This window comes from Scyliorhinus torazame, chromosome 1 (assembly GCF_047496885.1).
Source record: "Scyliorhinus torazame isolate Kashiwa2021f chromosome 1, sScyTor2.1, whole genome shotgun sequence".
Taxonomy (NCBI): domain Eukaryota; kingdom Metazoa; phylum Chordata; class Chondrichthyes; order Carcharhiniformes; family Scyliorhinidae; genus Scyliorhinus; species Scyliorhinus torazame.
Genome location: NC_092707.1, coordinates 152,311,055 through 152,334,637, shown reverse-complemented (window position 1 = coordinate 152,334,637; position 23,583 = coordinate 152,311,055).

Below are 23,583 nucleotides of genomic sequence, written 5' to 3'. Positions count from 1 at the left end.
CTCTCAAAGGATAATGAAAATGCTGAATGACGTTCCAGAGAAGGAATATTGTGGCAGGTAGTCTGAATCAATTTGCAGGACAATTAAGCTGTGTTGCTATGGAGAGAAGGGCAAGTTTAATGAGAAAATGTGCAGGCTGCAGTTGGACCTAATAAAATGATTTACATTGCTGTGGCGGCTTTCATAACTGAAAGTTTGGTCACCATTGTAAAGTAGGGCGCATAGCAGTCAATTTGAGCATAGGTAAGTTTGCACAATCAGCAAGTGGTTGTAGCAGCAACAGGAAAAGGAGTTTGAACGTAAAGTGGATCTGGGCAAATGGCCTTCAATCTCTGGTGTCCTATCATTTTTTTTTGTGTGTCCTTTTTTCTGGCATCCTATCGTGATGGGGTTTCTTCAATGCCTCGCTTGCTCACTGTAGTACCGAGCCTTACAATCCAAGAAGAGCTCAGGCTCCATCTCTGGGGCGAAATTCTCCGTTATCGGCGGAAAGTCCGCCGATCGGCACAAAAAACGGCGCAAATCCGACTTGCGTCACGTCGGAAAAAGGGGTCGAACGTCTCCGGCCCGAAATGGGCTAGCAGCGACGTAACGGGATCCGCGTTTGCGCAGTGGTTCACGCCGTGCAGCGTCATACGCGCCGCACGGCGTGACGGCTCATAAGGCCGCGCTGCTCCCCCCCACCCGACCGCAACACCCGACCGCAACACCCGACTGGATGGCTGGCCGTCGCTCAGCCCCGAGGTTCGAGTCACGCGATGTGGAGGCGCTCCTGGATGCGGTGGAGCAGAGGAGGGACGACCTGTATCCCGGGCACGGCCGCAGAGTTGCCCCACGCCACAGCCGGCGTCTGTGGAGGGAAGTGGAAGAGGCCGTCACCGCTGCGGCCCTGTCACCACGGACAGGCACCCAGTGCCACAAGAAGGTGAACGACCTCGTCAGAGCAGGCAGGGTGAGCCTCCCCCATATCCCCCCTCCCCCATATCCCCCATATCCCCCCATCCCCATATCCCCCCTCCCCCATATCCCCCCTCCCCCATATCCCCCATATCCCCCCTCCCCCATACCCCCCTGCCCCCATACCCCCCATATCCCCCCTCCCCCATATCCCCCCTCCCCCATATCCCCCCTTCCCCCATATCCCCCCTCCCCCATATCCCCCCTACCCCATATCCCCCTCCCCATATCCCCCCTCCCCCATATCCCCCCTCCCCCATATCCCCCATATCCCCCCTCCCCATATCCCCTCTCCCCCATAACCCCCCTCCCCCATACCCCCCTCCCCATATCCCCCCTCCCCCATATCCCCCCTCCCCCATATCCCCCATATCCCCCCTCCCCCATATCCCCCATATCCCCCTCTCCCCGATATCCCCCCTCCCCATATCCCCCATATCCCCAAGTGAATCCAGCCCTAACCTTAACCTCTGCAATGCACGCGCAACCGATGGCATGCATTCATATACCTGCCTAACAGTGTTGCCTTTTACCCCTGCCACCCGCCCCCCCCCACAGGATAAGCGTGCACACAACAATAGGGAGCATGTGAGGACTGGAGGAGGCCCCGCTGATGAGAGGCCACTGACCGAACACGAGGAAAGGGCCCTGGAACTGGCTGGCGGACCTGACGACCGGGAGGTTGCTCCCCCCCTTCCGTCCCAGGTGCATCGGGTGGGCAACGGGCAGGACAGGCTGGCAGCTCACCATCCCAGTCGCCCGGGCCGCAGCCTGGCGCATCTAGGCCAGGACGCCCCAGGAAACGGCCGCCAAAGGGATCCAGTGTCAGAGGGCAGGAATCACAGGAGTCCACCTCCAGTTCTGCTGTACCGTCTGGGGAACCACGTAGACGTAGTCAAAGGGCCCGTAAGGCCAAACAATTAGACACTGAGTAAGTTGGCACGGGTGCAGGGCACAGATGAGTTTTAGGGGCTAGGGCACGTGCATGAACTCCTTTGGTTATTAAAGTCAATGTTACACCTACAGAAGCTGCCTTTGTGCTCTGTCCAAAGCGTGCAGGGGTGTCATGTACATTGAGCGCAAGTGTGTGTGTGAGGGGTGGTCTTACCTCAGCCCCAGGTGAGTCTGCCCCTTTCCCCCTGGGTCGCCATCAACATCCCCCGGGCAGAGGACGGGACCGTGCGCTGCAGCGTCACAGCCGCATGCAGGGATGGTCCGGGTGGATGGTGGTACTGTGGCCATGGGTCAGACATAGTCCAACGATGTAGAGCCAGGAGCTCACCGCAGGGCGGGTTGTCATCATCCTCCATGGCCTGCAATAGACACGCGTCCACCCGCAACTGGGTGAGCCCGGCCCGTTGTGCCGCAGGTGGATCGGCAATGGGGGGGGGGGGGGGGGTGGTGTGCATGCGGGTGGGGTGGGTGGGGTTGGGGAGGGGGGTGAGGGTGCTGGGTGGGTGGATGGGTGGAGGGTGTGGGTGGTCGGCTGTTGCCATGGTGTGCGGTCTGTGGCCATACTACCCGATTCCCACGCCCATCTAGTCAATGAAGCGGGCGGCTATCAGTCTGTCCCGTGCCCGCTGGGCCAGCCGGTAACGGTGGACAGCCACCCGCCTGTGTCTACCCCGTCTGCCCTGACCATTACCCCCATCCCCCTCATCTGGGAGGACTGCGCCTCTTCCTGCTGCTCCTCCACTCTGCCCTCCTCTGCCTGCGGCACATCGCCCCTCTGCTGGGCTATGTTGTGCAGGACGCAGCACACCACAATGATGCGGCCGACCCTATCTGACCGATACTGGAGGGCGCCCCCAGAGAGGTCCAGGCACCTGAAACGCATCTTCAGCACGCCAAAGCACCTGTCTATCACTCCCCTTGTCGCTACATGGGCATCATTGTAGCGGTTCTCCGCCTCATTGCATGGCCTCCGTATAGGCGTCATCAGCCACGATCGCAATGGGTAGCCTCAGCCGGGGATGGCGTCCCTTGTACATACCGGGGATGGATGACCGCGACAACACGTATGAGTCGTGAACACTGCCTGGGTAACGGGCGCAGACGTGCAGGATCATCATGCGGTGGTCGCAGACCACCTGTATGTTCATCGAATAGGTCCCCTTCCTATTGGTGAACACGGCCCTGTTACCTGCAGGTGGCCGCACGGCGACGTGCATCCCATCGATCGCGCCCAGGACCATGGGGAACCCGGCCACGGCAGAGAAGCCCACGGCCCAGGCATCTTGGCTGGCCCGGTCCACGGGGAAGCAGATGTAGCGGTGCGCCATGGCATATAGGGCATTTGTCACTGCCCGGAGGCACCGATGCACCGATGTCTGCGATATGCCGGACAGGTGCCGGGAATGACCCCGTTGCATAAAAGGTCAGGGCCACCGTAACCTTGACGGACACGGGGAGAGGGTGTCCCCCGCCAGTGCCACGCGGTGACAGGTGTGCCAGCAGGTGGCAGATGTGTGCCACGGTTTCCCGCCTCATCCGGAGTCTCCTCCTGCATTCCCGGTCCGTGAGGTCCTGGTATGACTGCCGGGGCCGGTACACACGGGGAGCCCTCGGGTGCCTCCGTTGCCGTGGGGCCGCGACGTCCTCCTCCCCCTCCTCGTCCTGTCGGTCAGGTGTCCCTCCAGCCTGGGCGGCTGCCGCCTGTCCCTCTGCGGCAGCCTGCGCCGCCTCTCTGGCACGCTCCTCCTCCTCCTCCTCCTCATCCAGGGCAACAGAGACATGAGCGGCTGCCGCCACGGCGGCCAACATCGCTGGATGATCGGAAAACATGACAGCCTGCTGGGGGGGAGGGGAACGACGACATGTCACTATTGCCCATATCCCCTCCTCCCCCCAGCCAGGTGGCATGGACCGCATGGGTCCAACTGTTGGAGGCTGGCACCTGGCCAGGTGGACCAACTCACTTACCCTCGCATCCCCCTCCCCGGCACGGATTCCCCCCCCCCAACCTCCACCCCGGCACGGACACCCCCCCCAACCTCCACCCCGGCATGGACCCCCCATCCCCCTCCCCGGCACGGACCCCCCCCAACCTCCACCCCGGCACGGACCCCCCCCCCCCCAACCTCCACCCCGGCACGGACCCTCCATTCCCCTGTCCGGCACGGGCCCCCCCGCAACCTCCACCCCGGCACGGACCTCCCCCCAACCTCCACCCCGGCACGGACCCCCCCCAACCTCCACCCCGGCACGGACCCCCCATCCCCCTCCCCGGCACAGACCGCCCCCCAACCTCCACCCCGGCACGGACCCCCCCCCCCCCAACCTCCACCCCGGCATGGACCCCCCCCCCCCAACCTCCACCCCGGCACGGACCCTCCCCCAACCTCCACCCCGGCACGGACCCCCCCCCCAACCTCCACCCCGGCACGGACCCCCCATCCCCCTCCCCGGCACGGACCCCCCCCCCCAACCTCCACCCCGGCACGGACCCCCCCCCCAACCTCCACCCCGGCACGGACCCCCCCCAACCTCCACCCCGGCACGGACCCCCCCCCATCCCCCTCCCCGGCACGGACCCCCCCCCAACCTCCACCCCGGCACGGACCCCCCCCCCCAACCTCCACCCCGGCACGGACCCCCTCCCCCAACCTCCACCCCGGCACGGACCCCCCCATCCCCCTCCCCGGCACGGACCCCCTGCCGGCACTCCCCCGGAGCCCAGCCTACTCTAACCACCCCCCCCGCCCCCCGCCGCACACACACACACACAACCCGAGACACACCTCTCCTCACGCATTCAGACTGCGGCCACGCCATCGCCTGCCCAGAGCCAACCCCCCCAGGCCGTCACTCACCTCCACGCTGGTCGGCGTGAACCTGGAGCACAGGGTCACGCCGATGAAAAGGAGGTTTAATTTACGTTGACGTGAACGGTCATCACGTCGACGGGACTTCGGCCCATCCGGAAGGGAGAATATCGGCAGGCCGAAAATCGGCTGCCTTGCGCAGACCCGTGCCATTCTCCAACGGCAGCGGCGACATTAACACCCCGCCGACTTTTCTCCCTTCGGAGACTTCGACAACCGGCGGGGGCGGGATTCACGGCGGCCAACGGCCATTCTCCGACCCTCTGGGGGGTCGGAGAATGACGCCCCTGATCTTTGTTGAAATAGTTGATCTTGGAACAGAGTGGTAGAATTGTCAATTCGAACTGGACATATTTCTGAAGATTTCGTTGCATCCTCAATCCGTCCTGCCCCCACTCTCCCGCCATTGTGCGGCCATCTAAAATGGCCGCCCGCCGAGGATGAATGGGAATTGTGGTCAGGTTGGGACACAGACAGGACAGAACTTGTGTATATTGCAAACAGCAACTCAGACTTATACAGAAACTCGCACCTGCTAGAGGCCACTCACAGGTCTCGCCAGGACAATGGTCTTCAGATTGAAATTTATCACTAGTAGCAGACTCAGGGGTGCCTATTTGCCTTATTTGGGAGTGCCTACGTGCCTTGGACAACAACAACTAGTACCCGTCCAGACATCAAAGTATCCGCCTCTAATTGGCCAGAATCGATCAGGGTGATTGTAATCCTATCAATCCATTGGATCCCTCCCTGAGACCGCCCAAAAGAGTGTGAAAAATCAGAGGATACGAGGAACTGAGCGACCAATATTCTGTCTCTTTTGGGACCGGCTTCGGTCATCCAACTGCAGCAAATCATCCAGCCACGTTCAAGGACAAGGACCCGCGATCTTCAACTGAAAGAGACACTCAGCCTAGACGAACCAAACAACATCCAGCTGCCACATGTGGGGGCCCAGATAAGGCATTATCTAACCTGCACAGAGCTGGTCACTTGGAAGTTAAGTAAAGGTCGTTTCAACTGCTAGATAGAGTCCATTGTGTAGTGGCGTGTAATTTATTAGGTATAGAACTAATCCTGTGTAATATGTCATGTGAGAGTACCTTTAGGAAATGGATGTTTATAAATGGGTGTGTATGTAAATATCTGTAGGGAGAGTACCTTTAAGAAATGGGTGTTTATTACTGCAGTGATGTCAGAGAGTGGGTGGAGCTGGGCTGTCTGTCAGCTTTTGGCTTTCGTTTTAGGCTGTTTGTGCAGGGTGTATTTTAGTTTCGTTTTCAGAGCTGGACAGCTGCAGTCTGTTGCCGATTTTGCCTCAGTTCAATTGCTCTGTTTTATTACCTTTGCTCTCGAGTCGCCAGGTATCTTTTTGATGCCGCCGCGTGGTTCAAGTCCGAGTAATGATCAATAACCCAATACACCGATTAGTAAGATTTAAATCAAAGCACATTTATTATACACAGTAATCACTACTCATGCACAAATTCTACGTCTAAGCTACTTCTACAACTAACAGGCTTATACTTAACTTTGGACTGACCCACCAGGTCAGGGAAATAAATGGCCTTTCATTCGGGTTCTGAGCCTGCGGGATTCGAAGTTGGTACGGATTGGTAGCTAGGAATGCCATTCTCGTAGCGAGCGTTGAATTAAGACTTACGATTTCGATCTTCACTGCTCTGGTCACGGTCAATGTTGGTTCGTTGTTGCTGGGTGACCCGGGCAGGAACAAGAGCGTGAAGAGAGCAAAGAGGTGGAGAAGAAGAGAGCGATTTGAACTTGGGGCTCAATTCTTATAGTCCCCAGGGGCTTCCCGCCTTTCGGGGCGGACCCTGTACCTGGTCCCAAGTGATTGGACTTTGTCCCAATCGCTTGGGTCGATTTTCTCCAATGCGGGAGCGATTCCCTGATCGATGGGCGGTCTTGAGGTGCTCATTCACCTCCTTTTGTGTAGGCTCCTGCTGGCGCCGAAGAGTCTGGTTTTGCTTTGTGTGTCTAAATGTTGCTTATTGTTCCTGGTCATTAGTATGCAGATGGCTGTTGTTTTGTTATGCTGATGGTTGCTGGTATCGATATTGTCTGGCCTTTCCAGAGGTAAATACACAGCCAACCTGCAGCTGCTGGTTTTTGTCTTGTTGGCTGATTTTCCCATCAGCCTTTGCCGTTCGCCATTTTGAATCGGGAGTTGGCCATTTTAAGTGGCTACACACCCTCCTTGTGATCCTAACGCGAAGCACTTCCTTCATGGCCTCTGCACTGACCATAACTATGCAAAAAAAATTTAACTGACAATTCTAAGGGCGCTATGTCAAACAGGGACATGCATTACAAACCAATAAACTGGGAACCTTTAACTATTCTTAATACACTACACTCACTTAAACATTTCATTATCCTAACTTCCTCAACCATACAACAAAATCATAGCAGTTTATACACAGTTTTCCTGGCTTGGCAGTCAAGCTCAGGATCGTACAATTTGCTCATGAACAGTTCTTTACATTTCTTTATTTACAATAAAACGCAAGTGAATGCTCTTTATTATAGATCGCGGGGGTCGGGGGTCTGGTCGTATCCGAAAATAGGGGATCTGATCCTATATACCGGGGTTCAAGCGCGGTAGGCTCTCCTTCTCCATTTCCTTAGACGCATAGTCTGCACTATGCAGCAGAGTATCGCTAATACCAGTAAGGTTTCTATTACATATGACAGAGGGTACCAGGTTATAAACCTGGCACACCAAGATGATGTGGTGTCGCTGGTGACTGGGCTCTGGGTGCTGTGGGGAAGTGAAACATTAACGGCTGGGGGGCTTGAAGTCATGGGGTTTGCGTTCACACGCAACCAAATGTCCATAAACATGAGGCTGATCCATGTGAAGGAAGTCCTCATGGCTCTTCTCTTTCCTTTTCTTTTCTTCTCCAGTCCTGGAGCTTCTGGAGTTCTGTGGAAACAAGCATAGTGTCTGTAACTATATTTGTTTAACATCTCGTACGATAGTCTGTCTGTCCTTTAGTGCCAATTACTCCCTTTATAATTGGTCACTATGTGTGACTCCCTCATTTCTTTTCAAAAACCGAATTTTAGGACAAGACACACTTCCCAATAATGAACCAGTGCGAGCCGTCTCGCAGACTGCGCGGTTTACCATCCAAATGTTTCAGGATGTAAATAGCATGTGGTTGGCAACCTAAGGGTTACCTGAAAGAAAACAAAACTTTTTGAACTAAAATTTCCAAAATGAGGTGCGTATGGGCCGTGACGGGTAAGAGTTGGATGGAGTCCCCGGGTAGGACGGCTACCAATTCCGTGTCTCTCCTACCCGAACGTAGTTGACCAGAGGGGGGGGGGGTTCCCAGGCAGGGTGGGTCCCAAGCCATTTCTCCACTGCCTGAGCAAACGACAAGAACGGGCAAGAAATGTAGTCATCGTGGTGGGGCTGCCGTAGTGGTTCTTTACTTCGAACCAGAAGGGCAGTTACGAACGGGCGTCTGGTACCTTAAGAAGTCTCTGCAGACAAGCTAGTTCCGCTGAACTAGTGTCTGGCAATAGTGAGTCTCTGTGGGCAAGTCCTCAGACGTTTCGGCCAAAAAGACGTGGGGCCGTGAATTTTTTTTTTCGGTCTGACAAACAACATTTAACAAACTTACAAACAACATAAAACATGCGGCAGGTTCCATCAGAAAACGGGACATCGTAAATCACATTTGGGCTGGGGTGTAATTAGCATATGGAGGGAGTGCAGCGTGACCGAAGAAGAAAGGAAGGAGGAGTGAAACAAAAATGAAGTGGCCTTGCTGAGGTATCGTTGCCATGAGAAGTGGTGGGTAAGCGCTCACAGTTTGCATGGGGCAGCTGGGACCTTGTAGCTGCTGTGGGTGGTGTTCTCCTTCATATCTGGGGGCTAGTCTAGCTGGTGGTGGGGGTCTCCTGCAATCTCGGGCGAAGTGTCCTGACTGCCCACAGTTGTAACATGACCCCTGGGGCACATATGGTGGAGCAGGCTCTCTGGTGCATTGTTCCCTTGGGTATGGTTCCCTGTGTGGGGGGTCGGGGCTGTTGGTGTCTTTGCTGGTTCAGGGGGCATTGGTGGGCTGATTCCGTTGCTGTTTCAGGGGGGCTTGACATTCTCATGCGTAATGTCCTAATTGTCCGCAATTGTAACACTCCGGTGGTTTCTGTGGGGGGGCTGTTCCTTCCTTAACGATAAGGGAATAGTGTAGATGGGCTTTAGAGTGGTTTCACAGGTCGGCGCAACATCGAGGGCCGAAGGGCCTGTACTGCGCTGTAATGTTCTATGTTCTATGTTTGTTTACCCATGCGGGGTTCTGGTGCATTTTAACTGGATGCATGTCTGCCTGCTCTTCCTCGGGTTCCCTAACTGCGGGTTTGTCTGCTTCTGCCTGCTGTTCTTCGGGGTTTTGTTCGTGGGTTTGTTTTGAACAGATTGCTCCCAGGTGCGGGACAATCTTTTTACTACCCATTTTTCATTATGAGCCTCCTCTGAGGGATCATAACTGGCGCACGCTTTCTGTCCTGTTTCTGTGGCATGGGAGATAAGTAAGGGTGCGGGTCCATTTGGCCATGTTGTCTGGGGACAAATGGGTGCGGTCTACGTCTCCAAAGACTGCTGCAAAGTGGATCCACAGGCGTCCAGCAAACGCTGTGGGGTGCTCGGATTTCTTTTGCCTGCATTTGTTGAGGCCATCTACGGGGTCACCCCGGTTATACCCGATCACATCCAGGATCGCGGTATGCATTTCTGCAAGGGTGCCTCCTCCTACATTCTGTGGGTCGGGAAGGGCTGCTGCTACCGACGGGTCTAAACTCAAAACTGTGAGCTTTACATGCTCTCGCTCATCCAGGCCGTACATGGTCGCCTGATGCTTAACTGTGGCAAAGAAATGGTGGGGGTCTGAGGTGGGGAGGAACGGTGTGATCTTATCACACGCATCCTGTAATTGGGTCACTGTTAAGGGGGTGGAATATAGAAATTCCGCATCGTCTGATGTGGCTGTGCGGTGGGTGGTTACTGGGTTCATTGGAGCTTGAACTATCTGCTGTGTGGGGGGGTTGGGGAGCTTTCCTCTTTTGTGGCTTTCTCTGCGCACATGTTCCCTGAACATATCTCTGCGCTGTTTCATTCAATTCTTCCCAATCAGGGCAGTCTTCCTGATCTAATTTTTCTCCAACGGTTTCCTGGAAACCTTTCTGAACTGAAAGCAGCGATTGCAGCTCTGCAATCTGCTTCTGGCACTTTGCGTGATCTAGTGTGCTTTGTCTTTATTCTGTGGTGGCAGCATGGAGTGCTCATAATGCTGCCTTGAGGTCACTACACTGTTTCTGTAATGCCTCTACCTGTTTTTCCGTTTCCTCACGTACCAGGACTGCACGTTGCGTGTCCTGATAGGCCTTTTCATATTGAGACTGGAAGCTGCTTAAGTGCGCCAGACAAGACTGGTGTGGCCTTTTGGCATCCTCCTCCTCTCCATCTTTTGCTGCCAACTTCCTTCTCAATTCCAAATTCTCCTTTTTTACCTCGCTTACATCGACCTTACTCATTCGATGTATGCCCTCAACTTCTTTACGGAGCGTCCTAACGACCTCCTCCGTGCCTCGCAATTGTGCCAAGCAGGACACGATTGCCATCGGCTTGTGGGCTTTCACTAAGCTCTTTTTGTGGATATCGCTCAGGTTCTCCCACCAAGTATGTCCTATACTCCCGGGACCTGATTCCTCGTTGTCACAGAATTCATTCCAAAGGGGCCATCCTTTCCCTTTGAGCTATTTCCTGATCTCTTCCTCCCAAATGGGATATTGTCCCACTCTACTGCTGCTGGTCGCTGCGACCGCAAATTCCTCTGGGTTCATTAGGCGTTGCATTGCCTGCATTGCCATCCTTCCTATCCGAATGCTGCTCTTCAAATCTGGGACAGGGGTATTAATCCGAATGCTGCTCTTCAAATTTGGGACAGGGGTATTAAGGCGGTGCTGTAAATACGGGTACGGCTTTCGCTACTTTCCGATATACAAACAGTTATGTCGCAACAAAAAATCTATCGGTTTTACCTTATCGCCCTGTTAGTTACGCATGCATACACACACTTCCGAATTATGAGTATTGATCAGAACTGCTTGAACACTTGTGGTTTTCTATTTCCAATTGGATCCCTAATTCAAATTCTGGGTTCTCCCGGAGTGGTTTTCCACTTCAAGATCGGGTCCCGTCAGGATGTCGCCAAATCATGTTGCTGATTTTGCCTTAGTTCAATTGCTCTGTTTTATTACCTTTGCTCTCGAGTCGCCAGGTATCTTTATGATACCGCCACGAGGTTCAAGTCCGAGTAATGATCAATAATCCAATACACCAATTAGTAAGATTTAAATCAAAGCACATTTATTATACACAGTAATCGCTACTCATGCACAAATTCTACGTCTAAGCTACTTCTACAACTAACAGGCCTATACTTAACTTTGGACTGACCCACCAGGTCAGGGAAACAAATGGCCTTTTGTTCGGGTTCTGAGCCTGCGGGATTCGAAGTTGGTACGGATTGGTAGCCAGGAGCGCCTTTCTCATAGCGAGCGTTGAGTTAAGACTTACGATTTCGATCTTCACTGCTCTGGTCACGGTCAATGTTGGTTCGTTGTTGCTGGGTGACCCGGGCAGGAACAAGAGCGTGAAGAGAGCAAAGAGGTGGAGAAGAAGAGAGCGATTTGAACTTGGGGCTCAATTCTTATAGTCCCCAGGGGCTTCCCACCTTTCGGGGGGACCCTGTACCTGGTCCCAAGTGATTGGACTTTGTCCCAATCGCTTGGTTCGATTTTCTCCAATGCTGGAGCGGTTCCCTGATCGATGGGCGGTCTTGAGGTGCTCATTCACCTCCTTTTGTGTAGGCTCCTGCTGGCGCCGAAGAGTCTGGTTTTGCTTGGTGTGTCTAAATGTTGCTTATTGTTCCCGGGGATTGCTCATTAGTATGCAGATGGCTGTTGTTTTGTTATGCTGATGGTTGCTGGTATCGATATTGTCTGGCCTTTCCAGAGGTAAACACACAGCCAACCTGCAGCTGCTGGTTTTTGTCTTGTTGGCTGACTTTCCCATCAGCCTTTCCCGTTCGCCATTTTGAATCGGGAGTTGGCCATTTTAAGTGGCTACAAGTCACAGCCAGAAGGTGTATGAATCTCTCTCTGTAATCTAATGACTGTAAATCGATCCTTGTGATTTAAAACTAATAACAGTAGTGACTTTAACCTGATGTGCTTTGGGTAAAAGGTGTTTTTCATCTTATGGGTGTTAAAAGGAAAGCTTAAAGGATTACTTAGTGTTGTAGTCTTTGGGGGTTGTATTTGAATTCTGAGTTGCTAAGATGTGCACTGTATGTTTTAAAAAGTTTAACTTGAGTTCATAGAATAAACATTGTTTTGCTTTGAAAAATACTTTTCCATTTCTGCTGTACCACATCTGTGGAGTGGGCCGTGTGCTCCCCATACCACAATCTATTAAAAGTTGTGGGTCAGGTGAACTCCATGATACACTTTGGAGTTCTCTAAACCCTGGCCCATAACAAATAATAAACTGTGATTTTCCCAAAATACCTGTGTGGTCATTTGTCCAATAGACGGAACACACTCGCATATTGTGGTTATTAGTAAAGATAGAAGTCAATAATTGGTACATATTCTGAAGGCCCTACTTTCCTCCATAGCTGATTGAAAGAAGAACAGGGGAGGGATCCTCCACTTGGCCGGCAGCGCACTCACGCCCACGGATTTCCTGACGGCATGAGGGTGGCCACAACGGGATTCCCCATTGGCCGGTTGCCGGGTCGGAGGACCCCGTTGCCGGGCCGGAGGACCCCGCTGCCAGAAAACGGGTCTGAGGGGAGGGAGACTCCCACCCCAGATTCTTTAGGCTGAAGCTTAGTGGCCTGCCAGAAGTGGGGACCTGTGTTGGATTGGCTCCCCGATCATATCCGGCAAATGGCGAATTTTACTACAGTAGGTCTGGAATCGGGGTAGCCAATTTCCATCACTAGAGGTCCACTTAAGGGCCGTTCTGCGATACTGTCAACATTTCCCCAACAATGGGGTGATGCTCACTTTGTGAGGAAGCTGCCAGTTAAATGGAAGCAGCTCCCTAGCGGCAGGTTGGGAGAGGCTGGGGTTGAATCTATTCCAAAACAAAGCGGGACCCACGTACAGTGAAGGCAGCCACCTTGGCTCCCTGCAGAGGTTTTCCCTCTAGCAAATTGTTTTGAAAATTTATTTTCCCTACCTGCCGTAGGCTGCAGGACCCAAAACTGCTCCTGTGATTGGGTTGACAGCCCTCGGGGGCAGGTTGTTGTACACCTGCAAAACTCAGGGAGAGGCAGCCGAGACTCCCACCCCCCGCCACTGGGCCACCGTGTCGCCCATGTGTGTTTTCTCCTGATGTTGTACTCTTTGCCTAACTGATAAAATTTTGCCCTTTGCTACCCAATTGGATTAACCTTGACTGTGAGTAAAACATTTCTACCCTGACCGTTGGTGTTTCTACAACTAATATGTGAAAATGTTCAAAGAAAATGAAAAAAATCCGAATGCCTCTCTGATTTTTCTGCTTGGATGTTGCTCGCAGCAGTATTAATCTCCAGCTCCTGAAGACTCAAATGTGGTAGTAAGTATGGTGTCATGGATTACACTTTGAAGGGAATCAGAGGTAACCTAATAAGAAGCTGCAAGTACTAAATTATTTCATGGGGTGTGGGCATCACAGACTGGGCCAGCATTTATGGTCATCACTAATTATCCTTCAACTGAGTGGTTTGGCAGAACATTTCAGAGGGCACATATGAGTCACGTTGCTGTGGCACTGGCGTCATGTGTAGGTCAGACCGGGTAAGGATGGCAGATTTCTTTCCCTAAAGGACATTAATGATTTTACAACAATCGACAACGGTTCCATGATCATTATTAGACTTTTAATTCCAATTTCACCATCTGCCCTAGCGGGATTCGATTGTGGGTCCTGTCATGATATTTAGATCAGCATATCATGGTGCAATCACAGACACACTGATGGACATGCAGTAGGACCAACCAACACACACACAACATCGCAGCCAATCACCAGTGAGAGCACACGCACTATAAAAACAGGGGACACTACAGTTCCCACTCATTCCAGCAGCAGCCAGCTCAGAGCACCGAGCTCAGAGCCTGCCACTCACACATTCACCATGTGCTGAGTGCCTCACCCAGATAGTGATAGGACAGGGTCCACAGATTAGCTGGTAATGCACGTACCCAAGTTAGCAGTGTGCTGTTATAGTTAAGTAGTAAATAAAATTGACTTACACCATCTCCAGCCGTGTTGGATCGTTTGTACACCAGAACACCCAACACGACATGATACCAGAAGTGGACGCAAGCCAGCGCCTGTGAGACCTACCTGCAACGTATCAGCAATCCGCCGTCCTGCACCATGGAGAACATCAACCCGCCGCCCCCGCCGCTCCGAATCGCTGGCAATCTCGGGGTCAATTGGAAACTGTTCAAGCAGCGCTTCCAACTCTTCCTCGAGGCCACAGACAGGGAGAATGCATCGGACACCAGGAAGATTGCCCTTCTTCTCTCCACGGTGGGGCAACACGCCATCCACATCTTTAACTCCCTTACATTTACAGACAGCGAGGACAAAACCAAATACAAGACGGTGCTCCTGAAGTTCGATGAACTCTTCAGCGTTGAAGTAAACAAGAGCTTCAAGAGGTACCTGTTCCTGCAGCGCCTGCAATGTAAGGACGAACCTTTCCAGTCTTACTTAACACACCTCCGCATCCTCGCGCAGTCCTGCGGCTATGGGACCACCTCTGACTCCATGATGCGCGACCAGATAGTTTTCGGAGTCACGTCGGACACCCTGCGCCAGCAGCTCCTTCGGGTCAAGCAACTCACCCTGGCGACTGCCGTCGAGACCTGCCTCCTCCATGAGAACGTCACCAGCCGGTACTCACACATCCAGGCGGCCAAAATGGCGCAGCACGGGCCCCACGAGGCGGAGGAGGCTGGCCATTTCGCGCGCTTTACGAGGACTCCCGCGCTTGTACGTGCCAAAAGAGGGGACGCTGATGCAGAGGAACGCGATGCACAGGCGCGCACTACGCAAGACCGCACCGCGCATGTTCGGTGGCGCAATGAACGCACTGACGCCACGACGTGCGGCAACTGTGGCTCCGCCCATTTAAAGCGGCAATGTCCTGTCAAAGCGCGACAAAGCCTACGCTGTGGCAGGTTGGGCCACTCCGCTGCCTGCTGTCAAGCAGCTCACCCTGCCAATTCGTACCCGTTCAACCAGCCTTGCAGAAACGTTTGGGCAATTCAACCCACGTTCACCGAGTCCGATCCCGACGTCACACAGCCCAATGACACTGAGGACAGGGAGCCCTCCCGCGTTGCTGTCATCAACAAGAACAAGCTGTCCCCGAGTCGAATGCACCAGCCGCTGTCAGTGCACAGCATTGATCCGGACGACGAGTGGTGTGCCACCCTGACGGTCAACCCGAATTCGTCGCCCACCTGAGCGACTTAATTTATGAACCTTTTCATATTGGACTCACTGACTTATTCTGACATACTGTTTTTGACTTTTTGCCATACTGTTTAAGATTTTGTTATTGTTTGTTAATTACATTGGTTTCGTTCTTGGTGTAACATAGTTAGTTTCTGCATCTGGCACCTTCCAGTGTATATAATATAGCCACATGTACATATTGTTGTAAATATTGCACACACATGATTAGATGCACTCACCACACTTCTTTATTTATTATCATGTAGGCACATATTCTTTGCGAAAAGGGGGGATGTCATGATATTTAGATCAGCATATCATGGTGCAATCACACACACACTGATGGACATGCAGTAGGACCAACCAACACACACACAACATCGCAGCCAATCACCAGTGAGAGCACACGCACTATAAAAACAGGGGACACTACAGGTCCCGCTCATTCCAGCAGCAGCCAGCTCAGAGCACCGAGCTCAGAGCCTGCCACTCAGACATTCACCACGTGCTAAGTGCCTCACCCAGATAGTAATGGGACAGGGTCCACAGATTAGCTGGTAATGCATGTACCCAAGTTAGCAGTGTGCTGTTATAGTTAAGTAGTAAATAAAATTGACTTACACCATCTCCAGCCGTGTTGGGTCGTTTGTACACCAGAACAACCAACACGACAGGTCCCCAGAGCATTACCCTGGGTCCCTGGAATACTAGGCCTGTGACAACACCACTAGGCCATCGCTTTTCTTTGTGTTCATTGTTCTTTGTGTTAACTCATTAACTTAATACTCCGTGAAGTAAATTTTCAATTGACCATCCAGCTGATGTAAAAATGACCAGATGGCAATGAATACAATGGAAACATAAATCGGGCAATTTTTGAAAAGATAGACAATCCATAATGCCAGTTAAATGCCCAAGTGGCAGGTTAAAAATCCACTCCTGGATAAGGAGATGTTACTGTTAACAAAGGGCCAGAGAGGGGATACTATAATTGACCTTCATGCTCCCGTTCTAAGGAGATGATGAGACAAAACTTCTAGCATCAGTTGTTGTTCACCCATCTTGCACTCTCACTAACAGAGTTTCCAACTGTCTAATATAGATGCCCCTTCTCCATGACAGTCATGTTGAGAACCTTCTCACATCATCTGCAAAGTTGTTTTTAACTAGTTTGAATCTGTCCTGGCCGCGAGGTTTGCTAGTGTCACACGGGAGGGTTTAAACTAGTATGGCAGGGGGGTGGGCACGGGAGGAATAGGTCAGAAGGTGAGAGCATTGAGGGAGAACTAGGGAATAGGGACAGTGTGGCTCTGAGGCAGAGCAGACAGGGAGAAGTTGCTGAACACAGCGGGTCTGGTGGCCTGAAGTGCATATGTTTTAATGCAAGAAGTATTACGGGTAAGGCAGATGAACTTAGAACTTGGATTAGTACTTGGAACTATGATGTTGTTGCCATTACAGAGACCTGGTTGAGGGAAGGGCAGGATTGGCAGCTAAACGTTCCAGGATTTAGATGTTTCAGGCGGGATAGAGGGGGATGTAAAAGGGGAGGCGGAGTTGCGCTACTGGTTCGGGAGAATATCACAGCTGTACTGCGAGAGGACACCTCAGAGGGCAGTGAGGCTATATGGGTAGAGATCAGGAATAAGAAGGGTGCAGTCACAATGTTAGGGGTTTACTACAGGCCTCCCAACAGCCAGCAGGAGATAGAGGAGCAGATAGGTAAACAGATTTTGGAAAAGAGTAAAAACAACAGGGTTGTGGTGATGGGAGACTTCAACTTCCCCAATATTGACTGGGACTCACTTAGTGCCAGGGGCTTAGACGGGGCGGAGTTTGTAAGGAGCATCCAGGAGGGCTTCTTAAAACAATATGTAGACAGTCCAACTAGGGAAGGGGCGGTACTGGACCTGGTATTGGGAGAATGAGCCCAGCTAGGTGGTAGATGTTTCAGTAGGGGAGCATTACGGTAACAGTGACCACAATTCAGTAAGTTTTAAAGTACTGGTGGACAAGGATAAGAGTGGTCCTAGGATGAATGTGCTAAATTGGGGGAAGGCTAATTATAACAATATTAGGCGGGAACTGAAGAACATAGATTGGGGGCGGATGTTTGAGGGCAAACCAACATCTGACATGTGGGAGGCTTTCAAGTGTCAGTTGAAAGGAATTCAGGACCGGCATGTTCCTGTGAGGAAGAAGGATAAATACGGCAATTTTCGGGAACCTTGGATGACGAGAGATATTGTAGGCCTCGTCAAAAAGAAAAAGGAGGCATTTGTCAGGGCTAAAAGGCTGGGAACAGACGAAGCCTGCGTGGAATATAAGGAAAGTAGGAAGGAACTTAAGCAAGGAGTCAGGAGGGCTAGAAGGGGTCACGAAAAGTCATTGGCAAATAGGGTTAAGGAAAATCCCAAGGCTTTTTACACGTACATAAAAAGCAAGAGGGTAGCCAGGGAAAGGGTTGACCCACTGAAGGATAGGCAAGGGAATCTATGTGTGGAGCCAGAGGAAATGGGCGAGGTACTAAATGAATACTTTGCATCAGTGTTCACCAAAGAGAAGAAATTGGTAGATGTTGAGTCTGGAGAAGGGTGTGTAGATAGCCTGGGTCACATTGAGATCCAAAACGACGAGGTGTTGGGTGTCTTAAAAAATATTGAGGTCCCCAGGGCCTGATAGGATCTACCCCAGAATACTGAAGGAGGTTGGAGAGGAAATTGCTGAGGCCTTGACAGAAATCTTTGGATCCTCGCTGTCTTCAAGGGATGTCCCGGAGGACTGGAGAATAGCCAATGTTGCTCCTCTGTTTAAGAAGGGTAGCAAGGATTATCCCGGGAACTACAGGCCGGTGAGCCTTACTTCAGTGGTCGGCAAATTACTGGAGAGAATTCTTCGAGACAGGATCTACTCCCATTTGGAAGCAAATGGACGTATTAGTGAGAGGCAGCACGGTTTTGTGAAGGGGAGGTCGTGTCTCACTAACTTGATAGAGTTTTTCGAGGAGGTCACTAAGATGATTGATGCAGGTAGGGCAGTGGATGTCATCTATATGGACTTCAGTAAGGCCTTTGACAAGGTCCCTCATGGTAGACTAGTACAAAAGGTGGAGTCACACGGGATCAGGGGTGAGCTGGCAAGGTGGATACAGAACTGGCTAGGCCATAGAAGGCAGAGAGTAGCAATGGAAGGATGCTTTTCTCATTGGAGGGCTGTGACCAGTGGTGTTCCACAGGGATCAGTGCTGGGACCTTTGCTCTTTGTAGTATATATGAATGATTTGGAGGAAAATGTAACTGGTCTGATTAGTAAGTTTGCAGACGACACAAAGGTTGGTGGAATTGCGGATAGCGATGAGGACTGTCGGAGGATACAGCAGGATTTAGATTGTTTGGAGACTTGGGCGGAGAGATGGCAGATGGAGTTTAATCCGGACAAATGTGAGGTAATGCATTTTGGAAGATCTAATGCAGGTAGGGAATATACAGTGAATGGTAGAACCCTCAAGAGTATTGAAAGTCAAAGAGATCTAGGAGTACAGGTCCACAGGTCATTGAAAGGGGCAACACAGGTGGAGAAGGTAGTCAAGAAGGCATACGGCATGCTTGCCTTCATTGGCCGGGGCATTGAGTATAAGAATTGGCAAGTCATGTTGCAGCTGTATAGAACCTTAGTTAGGCCACACTTGGAGTATAGTGTTCAATTCTGGTCGTCACACTACCAGAAGGATGTGGAGGCTTTAGAGAGGGTGCAGAAGAGATTTACCAGAATGTTGCCTGGTATGGAGGGCATTACCTATGAGGAGCGGTTGAATAAACTCGGTTTGTTCTCACTGGAACGAAGGAGGTTGAGGGGAGATCTGATAGAAGTATACAAAATTATGAGGGGCATAGACAGAGTGGATAGTCAGAGGCTTTTCCCCCAGGGTAGGGGGGTCAATTACTAGGGGGCATAGGTTTAAGGTGAGAGGGGCAAGGTTTAGAGTAGATGTACGAGGCATGTTTTTTACGCAGAGGGTAGTGGGTGCCTGGAACTCGCTACCGGAGGAGGTGGTGGAAGCAGGGACGATAGTGACATTTAAGGGGCATCTTGACAAATACATGAATAGGATGGGAATAGAGGGATATGGACCCAGGAAGTGTAGAAGATTGTAGTTTAGTCGGGCAGCATGGTCGGCACGGGCTTGGAGGGCCGAAGGGCCTGTTCCTGTGCTGTACATTTCTTTGTTCTTTGTTCTTTGTTTGTTTATATTTCTCCTTGACAACAATTGCAGCGTTCAATTGTTCAGTGTTTATATGTGAGTCTGTTTACTATTGATGCTCACTGTGCTCGATTGGATCTGCTTGGGTGTGGACCCAGAGAAGAGTAAACCAACTGTAGAAATAGCTGGAGGCTGGAGCCATAAGCATGGGGCAATGTTTTAAAGTATTGTAAATAAAATCTGTTACACATACACAGAAACTAGAATGGCTCCAAGAAATAAAGATGTACAACAATAACTCACACTTATACCTGCTTTTAGCATTGTAAAATATTCCAACGGTAAGTTCTCGAATTTGACACATAGTGACATAAGAAGATATTAGGGTGGGGGACCATAAGTTTAGTTAAAAAGGTGGAATTTTAGGTGCATGTTAAGGGAGGAGAGAAAGGTAGGGAGGTGGAGAGGGTTAAGGAGGGAATTCCAGAGCTTAAGACGGCACCAGTGGTGGCATTTGTAGGTCAATGAGCACAATGCTGATGGGTGAATGGAACTTGCTGTGAATTAGGATACAGGCTGCAGAGCTTTGGATGAGCTCCAGTTTACAGAGGGTGCAGAGTGGGAGACCTCCACGCCCCAATAGCTGGATCAGTTAATGACAAATCCTGAAGCAGGAAAATAGGTGAATAGTCAGTTAATCTATATTTTGGTGGCAATGATTGAGGATGTTCAGTACACCAGGGGAGCCATTAACTCTTCTTCCACGAATGTCAAAAATCTTTTACATCCACCTAAACAGGTCCACAGCTTAGAATCCAAATTGAAAGATGGATTTATTATCCGCTGTAGTTGTGAGAAAGTTGATAAAATAAACAGAAATTTGAGTTGGGATCAATTATTGCACTGAGGAGGTGATAATATTGTTTGTTCCTTAAGGGAATGTTAATGATAAGTGTTTGGTTTTGGTATTTTGTATCGGGTTTTGTATAATGCGTGGATTTGTTCAGCTGCACTGGATCAATGACTGGGTAGTGCAGGGATATTCATTGAAAAGCTGTGTATCTTGCAGGACTTGTATTGTGTTGTGGTTTTTCATTGGTAACCAGGAGAACAAAAACACCAGTGAAAAGTAAATTTAAATGTTGTCAGGCCTGTTGCTCTTGTTGGAGTTGGAGACTACTCAGGACTGGTTTGCTCAGGTGTCTGTGGAAGGCAGTTGATGTGGTCTTTCTGGGACAGCACACAGCAGTTAAAGGGAAAGTCTCCACCTCTTACTGGAGTATATCACTGCAAAATGTTCTAAGCCTCATTGTTGTCATCTGTGGTACAACAATTAAGATGAACTGAGGGAGCAATTTCAAGTATTTATGGGAAACGGTTCGCTTCTGCGCAATTTAAATGAAAGCTTTCATTTACCACTTGGCGGGGGCTGCACGGTGGCGCAGTGGTTAGCACTGCTGCATCGCGCCGCCTCAGACCCGGGTTCAATCCCGTCCCCGGGTCACTGCCCATGTGGAGTTTGCACATTCTCCTCATGTCTGCATAGGTCTCACCCCCACTGCCCAAAGATGGGCAGGTTAGGTGGATTGGCCATGCTAAATTGCCCCTTAATTGGAAAAAGATAATTGGGTACTGTAAAAAAATTTTAAAATTGTTTACCGCTCAAATCCTTCCAAAAATCCAAGTTCACTTTCCCTTAAATGGCTCAAATGTTATACCATCAAATTGGCTCCAGGATCGACAAGACCCAGTATGAGGTTTCATCCTGGACTGGGATGGAAGTGAATAGAAATAAAAATCGAGCAATCTAATTGTCGATTCACCAATGTCCATTTAGCACTAAAGTCAAAGTTGCTTCTGAGTGTAACTCCGCTTTATACATTGTTTATTAACACACTGATTTACTACATTTATTTTTTTTAAATTAATTTACGGAATGTGGGCATCACTGGTTACTCCAGCATTTATTGCCCATCCCTTCTTACCCTTCAGACGGTGGTGGTGGCTTGCCTTCATGGACCGCCGCATCTGTAGGTACACTCAATGTGCTCTTAGAGAGGGAGTTGCAGGATGCTACCCCAGCGACAGTGAAGGAGCGCCGATATATTTCCAAGTCAGGGTGGTGAGTGACTTGGAGGGGAATTTCCAGGTGGTGGCATTCCCAGGTATCTGCTGCTCTTGTCCTTCTAGATAGTGTTGGTCGTGGCTTTGGAAGGTGCTGTCTAAGGAACCTTGGTGAGTTATTGCAGTGCATCTTGGATCATCTTGTAGATGATACACAAGGCTGCCATTGTTCATTGCTGGTGGAGGGTTTGAATGTTTGTGGAAGGAGGAGCATTCAAGTGGGCTGCTTTGTCCTGGATTTAGCACTGCTTTATACGTTATAGAACATAGAACATAGAAAATACAGCACAGAACAGGCCCTTCGGCCCACGATGTTGTGCCGAACCTTTGTCCTAGATTAATCATAGATTATCATTGAAATTACAGTGCAGAAGGAGGCCATTATATATTAACATGCTACGTGTTATTGGGTCTAGCATGCTGTGTGCATATTATATAATAACACATTGCATGTTACTGGGTTTAGTATTCCTGTGCATATTATACAACAACACACTTGTGTCAATGGGTTTGGCACTCCTGTGTATGTATTATAGCCCACATTATGTGTTAATTTGTGTTATGTAATAAAAACTACATGTTACTGGATGTACTATTCCTGTAGTAGATTATGCAATAATAATGCACTGTGTGTTATTGGGTATAATACATCTGGATATCTAACTCATCGTATGTTACTTGCTGGCTGTTCCACTTTTCAATAAATGATGCCTGTTTTTGTCATTTGAACCAATGCTGAGTGATTTTTTAAGAATGAGCTCACTGGGACAGCACGGTGGCGCAGTGGATAGCACTGCTGCTTCACGGCGCCGAGGTCCCAGGTTTGATGCCCAGATGGGGTCACTGTCCGTGTGGAGTTTGCACATTCTCCACTTATTTGCTTGGGTTTTGTCATGATATGCAGCCACACACATAATGATATACAGACAAGCAGCTAATGGACACAGAGAACAGGACATGACCAATAAGCAGGCAGGACACTCAGGGGTGGGATCTGACTATAAAAGACACGAGGCACTCACATTCCGCCTCTTTCCACTGATGAGCATCGAGAGAGTCAGTCAAGGGTGTTGTTATAATCTCACACCTCCACTAAGAGCTCGTCTGGTTCAGTCAGACAGAGTAACCACACTTACGTTAGCAGAGAGTCGAACTCACAGAGAACTGTGCTAACTGTGCTATTAATAAACCTGATTGAACTAACTTCAAGGTCACGAATATCTTTCTGATCTATGCTGCATCCAGTTGCAGCCAGTGTTAGACCAGTGTACCTAACACAACATGATATCAGGAAACTACTAATTTAAGATGGCTTACCTCAGTCTGCTCCGTGACAACCAGCAAATGTATCCCGGCTCCATGGAGAAGATTCAGGCTCCTCACCAGTTCAGGACCTCCGGCAATCTCAGTGCCAACTGGCGGACATTCAAGCAAACGCTTCTGCTGTACATCGAAGCATCAGACCTCGTGGGTGCGTCTGATACAAGAAAGATCGCACTTCTCCTCTCAACAGCGGGTGATCAAGCCATCGAACTCTTCAACTCGTTTAACTTCACCGAAGGCCAGGACAAGACAAAGTTTCAGACCATCCTGGACAAGTTCGATAGTCACTGTGAAGTGGACACCAATGAAATCTTCGAGCGCAACATATTCAAACAATGTCTTCAAGGTAAAGATGTATCTTTCAATGCCTTCTTAACTAGCCTCTGCCTGCTAGCGCTGTCCTGCAACTTTGGTGATATTGCTGACTCCATGATCAGAGACCAAATTGCATTTGGAGTTCACTCTGATCCTCTGAGAGAGCAGCTCTTAAAAATCAAGCATATGACCCTGCTAGTCATGATTGAAACATGTACAGTGCATGAGCACAAAAAAAAATCGGTATTCCCAATACAAATCGGCTGAAAGTGAGAAACATG